General features: G+C 48.6%; 1 protein-coding gene across 2 annotated transcripts in view; it reads left to right on the top strand.

Annotated features, from left to right (window-relative positions):
* Window positions 1-265: 265 nt before the first annotated feature.
* tln1 (talin 1) overlaps window positions 266-12,397 on the top strand; it is a 59,740-nt gene continuing 47,608 nt past the window's right edge. The window contains exon 1 of one of the 2 annotated variants that reach the window (XM_077019690.1): window positions 266-596. The gene's annotated coding sequence lies outside the window, so the exon portion shown is untranslated. The remainder of the gene's footprint in view (window positions 597-12,397) is intronic. The other variant, XM_077019689.1, reaches the window with a different exon arrangement.

The following is a 12,397-nucleotide window of genomic DNA, read 5'->3' as shown; positions in this document are numbered from 1 at the left end:
CTGTTTAACTACCCGTTTGTTATCGAATACGTTTATGTTTTGTTGCTGTACTATTATGTACCACGAGATGGCGCTATTGTATGCTTGTACGCCGAGCTTTGATTCGTCAAAAAGTGGCTTAAACTTATCCTACCCGTTTCTAACATATTTATTTACTATGACAAACATCATACGTTGCCTTATGTAGCGATCACCCAATATTATCTCGATAAGCAGCAGCCTAACTGTTTTCAATACGGGAGGAAGTCATTTAAACAAACACACACACACAAAAAAGCTACGATATGTTTAACGTTTTCGATTCATCCATCCATCTTTAGAGAACTACCGCGTTCCCATTTTTGTGGGGGGGATTTTTGTTGAGGAAAACGGCATCCGGTTTAAGAAGAAATCTTGGCCAACATCTCTCTGTACGCCCTGCGTGTAGCCGGGCCGCTGCAGGGTGGAGTTACTGCACCGCCTCAAACGGGCGGCGCACAGGGACGGAGTCGAGAAAACCCAGTCTGACCTTCAGCGGGCTGTTCGGAACACACTTCACCGCTGGGGAACGGGATTATCGTGCGAGGCTGGACCGCCAGAGGACGAGGAGAGCGCAGGTGAGACCGAAGACGGGTCCGTTTTCTGGGGAATCTTGTTTTTTTTAACCAAATGTAACTACCGAAACTTTGTGACGGGGGGGAAGTTCGTTCAACACGGAACCCGAGCCTGCTGGCCTGTGGTGTGCATGCGTGTACAGACCCAGAAATGGACCTGTACACTTAAAAATGTTCGATAAACGGTTGCCGGTGAAATGCAGATGTTTTTTAAAAAGTGAAGGATCCGATTGCGGGTGAGAGTAACGGGTGAGGTCGGTGTGGAAAGTCCAAGACGGAAGAATAACTCGTATTTTCCCCACAGCCTTCGTTGAGTTGGTCCGTGAAAAGTGGGTCGTGGACCAGTGTCGGGGGGCTGGTGAATGAGGTCTGGTCGTGACAGCCCAGTTCGAGCTTCTTTTTCGCCATGGGGCGGGCTTGGTGTTCCGGCCTGTTGTCTACAACTTTCTCCAACTGTCCACGCGTCATAGCGCGAGTGTGGCGGTGCGGCCGAACCGGGACCCGTGGCAGCTGTATCTATATCTGTAAACCTCCGAGAATGTCAGTGTTGCCGTTTGACTGTAGCAGGTTGAAGAACGTCCTCGTCCCGTCAGCCACGAGTTGTAACAATATAGCGCAAATTCACGTTACTGCACTGTGTAACGTGTGTGTGTTTTGCACACACCACTGTGTGTTTAGTACAGATCACGTACGTGTCACAGTGGTTGTCAAACAAGTTATACCTTCAAAATAATGCACCCTCCGGGCACCAATAGTTTGACGCTGCTTGGGGTGTGGTGACAACATTTTTTTTGCCTGATATTGCACAAGACTTCAACTCTTATATTCACCTTTAAAGGGGGTTAGCTTGAGATTGTGCTAGTGCATAAATGGTAAGGATACATACTCTGCATACTTTGCATACTAAGGAGGTAGCCTTATTTGAATCATAATTACATTCACATGCTTACTGGTTTGTGTAAATATTTATTGCATTTTTGCGTAAAAGCTTAATTAGGTTTGATTTATTGTTAAAACACAGAGCTGTTCATGATTTCACTTGAATACTCCCTGTTGCTCCATTGATTGCATTTTTACTTTTGAAAGTTCAGGTTCTGTGTCCAAACATTACAGCAACTAACATTAAAGCCGGCTTGTAAAAACAGGTTGGCCGCTGTGCTGTATAATTCTGAGAGTAAACACAGAGCCTGTTCTAACAGATCTGTCTCTCAGCAGCTGTGGCGTAGCCAAGGTCACTGGGTGGTTTTGCTGAAAGATTGCTTATGACCCAGCACTCGTCCCGGTGCAGTTTGCCCCACTTCCCGCGGGTCTGCTGGGCAGGAGTTGTCCCGGGTGTCCTGGGTGTCTTTGGCGTCTTCAGTCTAATCACGTCCCCTTTTATGAATGAGCTGAAAGTGCACTTGGATCAGTTTTGTCTCCCAGGGCTTTAGACTCATCGGCTCATGTGAGACCCTCAGACTCATGAGCTCACGTGGGGGGTGTGAGCTGGGGTTGAGTGTGTGTGTATTTGTGAGTCTAAAAAGACCAGAGTGCTGGATGAAGTTGGACTTCACTTGTATTCCAAGCTGATTCAAATTGTATATAACGATATATTGTTGTACTATATAAACATAACATCATTTTTTTGTGTCATGAAAGCTTGTGGAAGGGTCTTCTGCTGTGCACATAAATGTAGCCTTTGCACACACTCAGCCATTAGTGTGCATCGATCATTTGGGGTAAATAACGATCACTCCGGGCCTTAGTCAATATTTCAGACTAATCAATAAGGCTCTGAGCGATCTGCCCATTTGGACCAGCTTGGCTAGTGTGTTTCACAGGATGATGTGCGGTGACTTAAACAACTTCCCTGAGCCATTTGTGCATGTGAACTTGATCCTGCTGTTCTTCGCTGCTCATCAGGTCACTGGGGCATTGGCCATTGTTTCTGATATAAAGCGTGAGCCAAACCTTTCTACGAGCCTGTTATTGTTATAGCTGCTCCAAGAAGCTGTCCAGGATGTCGGTTCGTATCTCTTTCCTGTTATTGTCCTCTGGAAAGGAGTGACACAGGAGAGATGGGACAGTGTGTTGTTGGAGATAGAGCCCCTGTCGTCCGTCTGCCGGGTCTGTCGTGCACGCATGCGCAGACGGTCCATTAGCAGCGGCGTGGGAGAAACGGAAGCATCAGGAGCGACGCCACTGTAGACTGATCCCAGGTCAGCTCAGACCGGCGAGCAGCACGCATGTTGTCCCCGCACGCTGCAACAAGGTTGCCATTGATGCTCCACTGTGCACCATGTGGTGGGTCAGTGGGAGGGCAATAAAGGCTCCCTTTGTCTCACTGAGGGGGGCACTGGAGGAGAATCCTGCCCCAAACAAGAGGAGGGGTGTGTAGGTGAGGCACTGGGGCCTGCGTCTGACCCTCCCAGCAGCTCGCTAGCAACCCGCCCGGGCCAACTCTCAGAACCGGCCCCAGGTGGTCCCCGTTCCCTGGCCATGAACGCTGTGGTAGCGCTGAGCCTTGTAAGGACAAATGGCTACTTGTAGGCCAGAGAGCAGAATAAAGCCAGTGATAATATTTTTACATTTTTTTCAACAAAAAATCTATTTTTCCACTGTTGGGACAGACCACATATTTCAGATTTCAATATGGTCTGAATTGTTTGGATGTGGAAGTTGGGACAACATGACATGAACTTGTCGTCTGCTGTTGGGTGAATGTTCCACTCACAAGCACATTTGATGTTTACATCAAAGATAATAAAGTTTGTTGTTGGATAATGCTGGATGAAATTGAATTTGGATATTTCACAGCCATACTTGTCAACATGTTTGCAGTTTTTTTGTTTGTTTTTTTTACTTTTTTAACTTCATGGTCTAACATATTAGACTTAATATGATTTATATTTCATATTTTTGTTGTGCATTTCATAATAGCCAAACACAATTCTTTAGGTATGTTTAGCATCTGAGTTGCTTCTGGTTCGAGGTTTCTCAGTTTTTATTATTGTGCAAGTGTCTTTGTTGGGCCTTGGTGAAAAGTCTTTCGTGTGTAACTCTCAGGACACGCCCCCAGGACACGCCTCCAGAACACACCCCCAGGATGGTCCCATCATTCTCACATCTTCTAAGAAAGTATAGAACCCATAAACAGATAAAGATACGAAACCATGGAGGGTTTTAACATGCCGCGAGTAGTGGTGTAATGGTACATATAGCTGATGTGCAGTCATATGGAGAATTTGTCGTAGCCTGTGTGCAAAGATGGATTAATTTAATGAGGAATCAAATATCACAAGTGTGAATTCCACATGGAACCTTAAGCTATTGGCTAAGCTTGGCTCAAGCTCATTGGTGTTTGACTCAATCACACTCTGGCGAATGAAATGACACACTGAAGTTAGAGGACCACCCTGCTTATTTCAGTTCCGCGCAATTGGAAAATTTGGGCTTACAAGTAAACTTGGATGTGATTGGTAGGGTGGTGTGTTTGTGTTACAAGTAAACTTGGATGTGATTGGTAGGGTGGTGTGTTGGCATTGTGCATGGAGGACACGAACAAGCTAACTCAGTCAACAGCACCAGACACAATGCGTTTGTATGTTTAACATACAACATGCTTGTAGCTGATTGCAACCAAAAGCCTTTTGTTTGTTTATTTATACATTTTTTACAGCCCTACATAAAAGTATGTGAGAGTGCATGTTCACTGGTTACATTTTCATAATGCACTAAAGGCTGTACCAACTACCTCGGGGGAGGAATATACAACACTGGGTGGAACCTTCTCTGCTTTGCACTGCTGTCTGTTCAAAATAACCCACCCTAGCCTCACACATTTGGGGAGGGGGGTGATAGTGTGGGGTGCTTCTCCTCATGGCACTGAGCTCTTACCGATCCCCGTTGTCCAAACTGGGGTGTGATCTGAAATGTGACTGCCCCCCCCCCCCCCCCGTCCTATCACCCTCCCAATGTGAAGCATGCCTGGGTTTGTAAAAGGCACTATATAGATAAATGTTATTCTGTGTATTCTGTGCACCTTAGCCAAGGTTTTATTGCTGTGTTCTGGTTTTGCCCAGTATTTTAGCAGCTTTATTGCACATGCACCAACAAAGCCATTATTATTGTATATCACTAAAGGCATTGATTACAAGGTACATATCTTACTTTCATACTAGTTGACCTGCTGAACTAGCACAGTCATCCTGGACCATTAGCATACATTGCAGTACGCTCCACTCTTACCAAGGGAGGCCTAGTATGGCACAAGAGCTGTGAAGGGCTGCAGAGAGGCGTGACCAGTGCTGGATTTATGTGTGGAGCACACAGAGAGCGGCCCACGCTCGCTCCCGTTTAGGAGATTTGGGCTCGTGGTTTGTTTTAAGGTGCGAGAGGCTGCCTCTTGCCAGTGTTTTTCGAGGCGGCCATATTTGGTCAACATGGTCCAACGGTGAGAGAATGCTCACTGTCCGGGCCAGTTGGATTCCCTCATCCTCTGAAAGGTTGACGGTTCTTCAAAGCTGTCAAGCCCAGTGAACTAAGGCCGATGATGTTGACGCATGACTAACCTAAATTCAGAGTCATTTCTGTTCTTAATGCTCAGAAACACTAAAAATGTTATTTTGTGATTCACCTGAAAAGGCGTTTAAGCTCCTGAGTTGCACTTCAGTCTGAATCGTATGGTTCCACCCCATGTCAATATCCATTATTAGCAGTGTCTCGGCGTCATGCGTGGTGAGGAATCAAAGTGAAGAAGCATCAGTGACTCAGTTGTGAACACGTGATTACCAAACGCCCTGATCAGAAGTCATCGTGACTCTGCAAACCACGAGGAAGTGTGTCACAGCGTAAGACGTTTTAGCAAGTCACTGCCCCGCACAAAACATGTTCACCTGGAACACTCAAGTTCCTACGGTCACTGTCCTCACACTGCTAGCATCTTCATCATACTCGTAGTCATCATCAGCTGCAGCAGTGGTCTCCATTCCTCTTGGTCTACACAATGCAACACCGTAAATGTGTACAGGGCTCCATCTCCACATCTTAAGCAGCAGATAAGCAGAATAGCTGTGGTGTTGGGTCATTCCTGGACCTGGAGCAGCTCCTAACTAAGCAGGTCTGTCACTGGGTCCCGAGTCACCCGATGTGTGAAGGAAAACACCTCTCAGAACCAGCCATCTATGAATGTGTTCTTTCAGTTTGGACCAATAAAAATTCCCCGTGATTAAAAAAAAAAGGTATGTAGGTCATATTGTGTGTCGGGGCTATATTTAGTACATTTTGGTCAGTTAAGTGTTCCTGACATCTGCTTCTCAAGTTTTAAAGTTGTGTACTCCTCCTAATTGAATTGGATGAATGGAGAATGTTTTCACACTTCCACCCAGATGTTACAAGCATCTGCTTAGGAAATCAAACATGAGTTACTCTTCTGCTTCTCTGGCATCGTCTGATATTGTCTTTAGAGAATGTTTGTTTTGCAAGACCAGTGTTCAGTGGAGGGTTAGGTAAACGCCACATATCTAACAGAGCTTCCAAGAGCTGTTTGAATAAGTGCAATAAACACTGGAGCTCTGAGCATTGATTGCAGCTCTGAGTATTGAGCAGTGCTGATGTACGTTACCAGCTGAACTCCAGACCCCAGTGTGCACACGCGCCTGGTCTTCTCACGTGTGCACACGCGCCTGGTCTTCTCACGTGTGCACACGCGCCTGGTCTTCTCACGTGTGCACACGCGCCTGGTCTTCTCACGTGTGCACACGCGCCTGGTCTTCTCACGTGTGCACACGCGCCTGGTCTTCTCACGTGTGCACACGCGCCTGGTCTTCTCACGTGTGCACACGCGCCTGGTCTTCTCACGTGTGCACACGGGCCTGGTCTTCTCACGTGTGCACACGCGCCTGGTCTTCTCACGTGTGCACACGCGCCTGGTCTTCTCACGTGTCTGGTCCTCCCTCCTTGTTTTTCATGTGTGCCTCATTGCTTGGGAGGTCACAGAACCATAATTGTGGTTTAATGCTGGGTATTAGAAAAGCGGGTAGTGCACACGCGCCTGGTCTTCTCACGTGTGCACACGGGCCTGGTCTTCTCACGTGTGCACACGGGCCTGGTCTTCTCACGTGTGCACACGGGCCTGGTCTTCTCACGTGTGCACACGCGCCTGGTCTTCTCACGTGTGCACACGCGCCTGGTCTTCTCACGTGTCTGGTCCTCCCTCCTTGTTTTTCATGTGTGCCTCATTGCTTGGGAGGTCACAGAACCATAATTGTGGTTTAATGCTGGGTATTAGAAAAGCGGGTAGGGGTGGTTGGACAGCCGTGTTTCAAAGATGCATCCGTGGACAGTAAAGGAAAAGAGTCATGCAGATCGACTTCCTTTCCCGCACGGGGGAGGAGGGGGCGGGGGGTCAGGGAGGGAGGACGGGAAAGTCTGGCGACAAAAGCATTAATACTAATTGGGTCATGTTGAACATTTTTCACTGTATGATCTGTGTGAGTTGGTCAGCTGTGTTCTCTAGCCACTGGTCAATCCATCACAGCGGTTGCAGGGCACTTTGGCATTTCCGTCCGTACGAAACGGCTTCGGTTGATGTGCGTGCCTTATTTTGGGACGTCGTGCTCGAACGGGCTGCTTGAATGACACCCCAGCAGGTCAGCAGGACCGAGGTCAGGACTCTGACTTCTGGCTGTTCTAAAAATACGCCATTTATTCCGTTTGAGGTGCTGTGCTGATTTGCTCCAGCTTTTGGATTCTTGCCGTGGTGCACGCAGTCTTAAATCACAGACATTTACGCTGGAGTTCTGCTGTAAAATGTCCTCATACAGCTTGGAATTCTCTCGGTGACTGCAGTCCGACCAGGCCCTAAAGCCCTACGGCAGCCAAAATACCTGGTAGCCACATGCCACAATATTCGCGCCCCCCCGTCTGGCTTCACTGCCGAAGTGCAATCGTCTCGTGGCACTCTTTATCAGCGTCTCCAAATAGAAATCTCTCTACGTTTGCCTGAAGACACGGTGGTTTCCTTTGTGGTCACCTACCTTTCAGCAACACTCTTGTTCAGTGATTTTCTCACGGCGCGGTCACGAGGTGTCGGGGATGCTTGCGTGTCTTTAACCGTCACCGTGGAGGTCTTCGCCACTTGTTGGTTGATTCCAAAGCTTACACAAGTGCCAGACTTTGTAAGACACCCACTCTCAGACAGTTATCTCATTTGTCTTACAGATGCAAACTGTCGCCATGACTGCCAATTATCACCATGACTGTTGACCGAACTTCAAGTTTTCTGAACTTTAATTTCACCTTCTGAAGTCCTTAAATATTTATTTTGATTGCAGCCTATTGTATCATGCTGCACATTTTATGTATGTACCAGTAGGTAGCAAATTTTTTTTTTGCGCTAATATAGTGTTTTTCTGACACCAAATACCTGTTTTATAGAGCTCCATTTCCTAGAGGTTTATATATTTTCCCAGATATTTCCCATATATTTTCTTAATTGTTCAAATCATATTTTCACCACAAATAGTAATGTAAAATAATGTTAATGACACATGCAACAGTAAATATTAATTATTAGAACTTGCAAGAAAATCTGATAACATTTTAGGATGCATTAATACAGAAACGCCGGTCATTCAGAGGTGGAGTTAGCAGGATCGTCAGAGAGCTGCGTGAATTGCGACGTTTTTAAACGGATGGATGGTTCTTGGATGGTTGCTCGTTTTGTTGTGGTCCTTTTGAGCTTCACGTGTCCCGCGCGTCTCCGTCCTGTTCCTGTCCTGCCGAGGGGAGTGTCCTCCCGTGCTTGCGTGCGGCTGCTGAACGGGCATCAGTGCGCTGCAGAGGTTTTCTGAGGGCAAAAAGCATCAAAGCATGAGAACATTTCACAGTGTAATTGGATTTGGGACCCGGTTCCCACCAGCGTTCAGAGAGAATGGACGTGCTGCGTGCTCAGGGCTCCCGGCACGCCATTAAATTGCGTCATTGTTGCAGCTGTCAAATGACTTTGTCAGCATGGTGTGGGCTGTCCGGTCCGCTCCTGGACTTGGTATCGTTAATGTCCAGGCATGACGAGCAGGGACGGCCTTTGGACTGCCCACTTTCAAGTGTCCTGATTTATTTGTAGTCGCTCAAAGATGTAGGCTGACATGCATTTGTATCCATACAATGGCAAAAAACATTTAGAAGAGAGAAACTCTTTTTCTACAGTCATTAATGATTCTAGCTATGCAGTGTCTTGCTATTTCACCGGTCTGCTCAGATAATCAAAATAAGGAATCTTCCAGTTGCATGTCCTGGTGAATCTTTATCACTACTGGAATGACTCGTGATCTGTGTGTGTGTGTGTGTGTGTGTGTGTGTGTGTGTGTGTGTGTCCCTCACCTATCTCGCTATCTTGCCTCTTTTCTTCCTCTTGGCCAGCTTTAACCAATCAGCGTGATGAGGCCAACACAATGTTCCATCCACATTCCTCTGTCCCACAGGGAGTCGGCCAAACGAGTGTGTTGGCTCCTCCTGTGGTGGTCGGGAGGGAGAGAGAGGCACCTCCTTCCCATCCCAGTGGCCCGTGGCCCTCCCTCCCCTGGAGCCCGGAGCACGCTGAGAACCGCTGTGGAATTCCAGAGGAATGTGGCGTGGAATGGAGCCAAGAACCCGCCGGGGGAGAGAGATGCTGATGTCGTTTGGAGAGCTCACGCTGCTTCTCCAGACCGGGCACGGCTGTTGGCACCAGCCCGGCCCCTTCTGTGTTTGTATGAACGAATCAGACATTACTGCTTCGGGGGCGCAGCATAGATTAGACCATTTATCTAAATTAGAAGTGACATTATATGGTCTCTCTCTGACTTTCTAAGTATCGGGTTCATTCCGGGTACTCTCCTGCTGCCCATATATGTTATTGCCGCATTTTTCGACGGCATTAGATTGATTCACCCGGTCCACGATAAACACTCGTCCTGCTCATTTGTACCATTACGCTAGTTCTATGATTCATGACGCCCACTGCGTTTCTTTCCATGACCAGATGTCTTGTTTAAAGTAGCCGTACAGTTGATTTTAAACATCGAACCCAAAACTTTCCTGCTGAAACGCAGCACAGCGGGATCCTCCCTCGTGGAGTGTGTCTCCCCTTCCTGCCGCGGTACGCTGCATGCGTGTGAACCCTGGGACGTGAGGACACGCTGACGTTGGCGCGCGGCGGCGTTTAGCGTACCGGCGTGTGCTCGGCAGGTCCCGCCTCTACACACGTGGCACTCACGCTTGCGTTCTCACGTGCTGGGGCCTTCGGCGGACCGCCGGCCGCGGGAGGCCCGGTGGAGCTCTGGACTGGGCTTCACGCCACCGCGCCGGAATTCACAGTTTGTCAGCACTGCTGCCGGGTCAGTGCGAGGTCCTGGAGCTTCTGCACGCTGGATGAATCCCAGCATTCACCTGATCCAGGAACTGATCATAGATCATTGTTTTGTTGTTTCGTTATTGAGGCTTTGTCTTGGACATTGTTTGGCCCTCACTAAAGACACTCCTGCCTTGTCCGTTCTGCTAATGTGCTCAGTTAAATCAACCCAGGTGCGACGGCACTGAACCAGGGCCTGCTGATTGGTCCAGTTATGGTAGTTTACTCTTCATATCGCTGAAATGGGAGAGCTGCCTCCTTCCACAAGTTACTGGTCTTCTGCCATGAGGAGATAAGCAATAAAAAATGTGCATAAAGTTATTGTGACCGTTGGTGGAAATCCTGTAGTATGCAGATACAGACGAGGGCAGGTTGGATGTGCCCGCAGACCCAGATAAAGGAGAGTCAGGAGAAAGCGTGTGGCGACTCTGGAGACACAGGAAGTGACTCAACAGAGCTGAGGTGGGCCCCCTCGTGCCACTTTTCTGGAGCATTTGGGGTGGGGGGGTGGGTTGTGTTGGGGGGGGGTAGTTTGGGGGGGGGGGAGGCTGGTTTTGTCGCTGCAGCTGTTTCGGTATGTTGTGCATTTATGTGCTGCTTGTGCGTGTTGGGTCGTCCACCTGAAGGATTAGCCCCTGGAGGCATCTGCGATGGCGTTCGGCTCCTGGTTGGAGTTCGTCATTGCAGATTGAAGCTAACGGAGATCTCGCCAGCTCTTATCATGACTGGGACGTGGAGATGAATTAGGAGAGGACTCCAGATTGTGAGATCATGCATGCAGTGTGCTGTGGTCAGGATGCTTCTTCATGCAGACCACACAGGACAGGGAGGTGCAGGTGATCTAGTGGTAGATTTGTTTATGGGGGTTTGTGTTCTCTACTGCTGGATCTCATTTGCTCACATGCAGTCTAAACCTCCAGCATCGTCCAGGCTAAACATGTGTCTCTCCCTCTGTGTGTGTGTGTGTGTGTGTGTGTGTGTGTGTGTGTGTGTGTGTGTGTGTGTGTGTGTGTGTGTGTGTGTGTGTGTGTGTGTGTGTGTGTGTACACGTGCATACATGCCTGCAGATCTCCAAGCTGGTTCATGAGATTCCATTTATGTCCTATATTTTCAAAAAACACTTCTCCAGACATTTTATGTTGCCGTGCTGCCTGGTGTAAATTTGCAGTGGGTGTAGGTGTGTGTGGGTGGAGGTGTGTGGGTGGAGGTGTGTGGGTGGAGGTGTGTGGGTGTAGGTGTGTGTGTGGGTGTAGGTGTGTGTGTGGGTGTAGGTGTGTGTGTGGGTGTAGGTGTAGGTGTGTGTGTGGGTGTGGGTGTAGGGGGGTGTGTGTGTGTGTGTGGGTGTGTGTGTGTGTGGGGGTGTGTGTGTGTGTGGGGGTGTGTGTGTGTGTGTAGGTGTGTGTGTGTGTGTGTGGGTGTGTGTGTGTGTGTGTGGGTGTAGGTGTAGGGGTGTGTGGGTGTAGGTGTAGGGGTGTGTGGGTGTAGGTGTAGGGGTGTGTAGGTGTAGGTGTGGGTGTGGGTGTAGGTGTGGGTGTAGGTGTGGGTGTAGGTGTGGGTGTAGGTGTGTGTGTGTGTGTGTGTGTGTGTTCCTCTTGACCCCTCTTGCCTTGCACAGCCGACGCCTGGTGCATTTCCTGTCACAGATGACCTCACTACTTCTGCCTGTCGGTATCTTCTGCTTTCACCAGAGCCAAAGCTTCCCCCTGGAAGAGCCTCATTCAGCAGCAGGGCTGACCTGGGAACAGACGCTGTCCCCCATTTGTGATGACCACAGGCCCTAAAGCTGAGCCTGGGCCAGCAGTTCTGTTCAGAGATTTCTTTACACTGAGATTATGGGAAGATGGCTAGGTAATGGAGTGATGTTATGGTGCCTTGGTCCAGAGCTCCACTTTGGGAGTGGCAAACATTGCATACGTGTTGGATCAGACTAATCCCAGTTCATGCTTTCAAAAAAAAAGTTGTAACTAATTTTCCGGGCTTGGTTGTTGAGCACAGAGTGGCTGATACAACCTCCCGCTGCAATCATGTGCTTGGTTGTGCATGGCTGCCAATTTATTATGTTTGTTTACTTGTTTGTTTAACGATAATTGAAGTCACCTTTTGCGTTTGAGTTGGTCTGAGCTGACGGTTAGGGGCCAGAGTTGGGGGGCGGGGTGGTGAGACTTGGGGGTTGAGCGAGTCTTCGTGTGCCATGTCCACCTCTGCAGTGCCGGTTGTCAGTGTTTGCTGGTACTACCAAGACCCTGAGTGGTGAGGATGAATATGCTGTTGGTAGTGTGTGTTGTAATTGTGCTGTTGAAGAATCTTATGATTGACCTAAATTGTGTTGCGTCGGCCAGAGGAGGATGGTTCCCCCCCCTGAGTCTTGGTTCCTCTCAAGGTTTCTTCCTCATGCTCTTAGGGAGTTTTTCTTTGCCACTGTCGCCCTTGGCTT

The sequence above is a fragment of the Brachyhypopomus gauderio genome, chromosome 10 (genome assembly GCF_052324685.1).
Source record: "Brachyhypopomus gauderio isolate BG-103 chromosome 10, BGAUD_0.2, whole genome shotgun sequence".
Taxonomy (NCBI): Eukaryota; Metazoa; Chordata; class Actinopteri; order Gymnotiformes; family Hypopomidae; genus Brachyhypopomus; species Brachyhypopomus gauderio.
This window is presented reverse-complemented; position numbering and strand designations above follow the sequence as displayed.